Source organism: Lagopus leucura, unplaced genomic scaffold, assembly GCF_019238085.1.
Source record: "Lagopus leucura isolate 7727_CA_CO unplaced genomic scaffold, USGS_WTPT01 Super-Scaffold_100002, whole genome shotgun sequence".
Taxonomy (NCBI): domain Eukaryota; kingdom Metazoa; phylum Chordata; class Aves; order Galliformes; family Phasianidae; genus Lagopus; species Lagopus leucura.
Window position 1 is genome coordinate 84,732,028 of NW_024962263.1, and position 3,515 is coordinate 84,735,542.

Below are 3,515 nucleotides of genomic sequence, written 5' to 3' on the forward strand. Positions count from 1 at the left end.
TATAGAGTTGTGTTGCTGTTTGAGCAAGGGTAAGACAGGCTGCACAGATACTGTTCAGATGATCTCTATTTGCACAACATTCTGAAATTTCTCAAGCAGGCTAGACATCCATGCAGTGGAGGTTGTGAGCACATTGCAGTTGTACAGAACCATGCAAAATCTTCTGACTCGATTCAAATTAAACTTTCAGACAAAAAAAAAAATGTGATGGAGAGGCAGCCATAAACCTCTTGGCTCTGCAAAGCTGAATTGTGAAGCAGATAAAAGTAAATTAAATGGCTTTAAATATATTGTAAATGAAAAGTAATTCCTTTAAAAGTTGAGCATTGAAGAAATCTCAACAGTGGGGTGACAATGACAATGTACTACTATCAAAATCTCTGCAAGTTCACATCTCTTCATTTATCGTATTTTTGAAGGGTTTTGATCTTGAGAGATCTTCATCACTTATAAATGAACCAGTCATTAGCAGTCTTTCATGTATCTCTGGAGAGCTATCACAACTCTCACTAATCACCATATCTTAACAGATGAAGCAAGTCTGTTGTTCCAAAGGCATGTATTTTCAAGCCTCAGTCTTTACCTGTTACCATGTCTTGTCTTTCAGAAGCAGAGGGTTCACAAAGGGCAGGTCCTGCTTGACCTACATGATCTCCTTCTATGATCTAGTGACCCATCTGGTGGACAAGGGAAAGGCTGTTGATGTGGTCTACCTAGACTTCAGCAAGGCATTTGACGCTGTCTCTCACAGTATTCTCCTGCAGAAGCTGGCAGCCCATGGCTTGGACAGGTACACTCTTGGCTGGATAGGGAACTGGCTGGGGAGCTGGACCCAGAGAGTGGTGGTGAATGGAACTAAATCCAGCTGGCGACCAGTCATGAGTGGTGTGCCCTAGGGGTTGGTGCTGTGGCCTGTCCTCTTCAATATCTTTAATGATGACCTGGACGAGGGCATCGAGTGCACCCTCAGAAAGTTTGGGGGTGACACCAAGTTGGCTGGAAGTGTCGATCTGCCTGGGGGTAGCGAGGCCCTACAGAGGGATCTGGATGGGCTGGATCGCTGGGCTGAAGACAATGGATGAGTTTCAACAAAGCCAAATGCCGGGTCCTGCACTTTGGCCACAACAACCCCAGGCGACGCTACAGGCTTGGGGCAGAGTGGCAGGAAGACTGTGTAGAAGAAATGGACCTGGGGGTATTGATTGATGCTTGGCTGAACATGAGCCAGCAGTGTGTCCAGGTGGCCAAGAGAGCCAATGACATCCTGGCCTGCATTGGAAACAGTGCAGCTAGCAGGAACAGGGCAGTGATTGTTCCCCTGTACTCAGCTCTGGTGAAGTGCCATCTCAAGTGCTGTGTCCAGTTTTGGGCCCCTCACTGCAAGGAAGACATTGAGGCCCTGGAGCAGGTTCAAAGAAGGGCACAAAACTGGTGAGGGGTCTGGAGGACAGGGCTTATGAGGAGCGACAGAGGGAGCTGGGATTGTTCAGTCTGGAGAAGAGGAGGCTCAGGGGAGACCTTATTGCTCTCTATAACTACCTGAAGGGAGGTTGTAGTGAGCTGGGGGTCGGCCTCTTCTCTCATGTAACTGGTGATAGGACTGGAGGGAATGGCTTCAAACTGCGCTAGGGGAGATTCAGGCTGGACATTAGGAAATACTACTTCTCTGAAAGAGTGGTCAGGCACTGGGATGGGCTGCCATGGAAGGTGGTAGAGTCACTGACCCTGGAGGTGTTCAAGGAACATTTGGATGTTGTGTTGAGGGACATGGTTTAGTGAGAACTATTGGTGATATTTGGATGGTTGGAATGGCTGATCTCGTAGGTCTTTTCCAACCTTGCTGATTCCGTGATTGATTCAGAGTAAAGCCTAAATAAATATGGGTAAACCACAAATCTTTTGATATATAAAGATATATTGAATGTAATATTTCATTGTCAAATGATTTTTCAAGGAAATGATTACTGTCACAAAATATTTCTTCTGAACTAATGTAACTGTTCTGTTTCAATATTTTATTGTATTTATTTATTTTTGTGATCTAATCTGCATCATTCAATGCATGTGATCATTTAGGTCAGGAAAAATTGTAATTGGCCTTGCTTTTTTGCAAAAAATCCATGAATAAAGTCTCACTTAATTTTCATCTTCCACTCTGTACTTTGTACAGTTCTTTGTTTAAGTGTGTAAAAACACGAGGAGTCAATTAAATAATTTTGCTTCTCTCATTCTTACTACCATCTTGTATTTTAGCTAAAAATGGAAACAAGTCCATCTTACTGTGTCCTGTCTCCAATACAGAAGAGTAGCTGCTGTTTATAGAAAGGCATAAAAATCAGACTAAGGTTCTGATGGTATTTTCCCCTATCCCTACCAGCTCACAGCAAAAAAATCATAGGTTGCTTTGTACCAGTCTCTTAGCCCAATTTCTTCCCTTCCTTTTAAACTTGAAAAATTTTATGAAGCACTATAACTGCACAATCACCATCCTCTTTTATGGGCACAGACAACATTTCCCCCCAACCCTCCTCTTTTATTACATTTATGGTCTTTGCCTGCCAAGATACTTTTACGGCACTGGGAATGATTGCCTCACTCTTGATAAAGTCTGGAGTTTCCCTTGGCGCTCCATATAACTTGTCACAATATTCTTAACAACAGTTCTTCACATATTCCTGTGTGACCGGCACTTGCTACCAACTCACCTGATGTAGTTTCTGACACTGTTAAAAAAAAAAAAAAAAAAAAAAAGAAAAACATTTGCAGCATCTCCCACACAGTCCTGTACACGAACACTTCCCAACTTCTGCTCTTGGTTTCTTCATTTGTCTTAACTACTGGGCTTTTGCCTTTGGAGACAATGAAAATTTATTATTCCACATTGCACATCAACTACACAAACAATTTGATGTAACACATTCCCTTCATCACAGAACATTTTTGTTGAGACTATTGTGTGTTTTCTGTTGAGAGTATCGTAAGTGATACATCCTCGGTGTGTTTTTGTTTTGCTTTCTTTTGCTTTCCATATAACTGGAAGCCAGACACGTTTCTCTTGCAGTACCTGGAGAAGAGCAGATTGTATTGTCACAAAAATCTCAGCTTGCCATTCAGCTCACCCTTGCTGCCTGATTCATCTGCATTTCCAGCTCACAGAATACTGCTTGTATACTTTCTGTACCAAAATATGAGACCTTAAGGGAATAAGAAAACCAAGCAGTAGCATATATTTGGTTCTTCTAGAGAGACCTAAAGGGAAAAGAGTTACTGAAGGTACTGTTTGGGCCCTTGCTGAATCAAACTATTTTTCAGTTATAATTGAGACAGCTTAAAAATGCTGCACAGATCTCTTCAGGCCGTCTTCGTGGAATAGTTATATTCCATTAAAGTGCTTTACTTGTACAGGTTAATCTTTCAGAATAAAAGTGGAAAATACAGCAACAAAATACGGTGATTTTTTCACTACTCAATAAACCTCTCTTAAACTTTTCAGCAAATAAATAATTCCCAAAGGC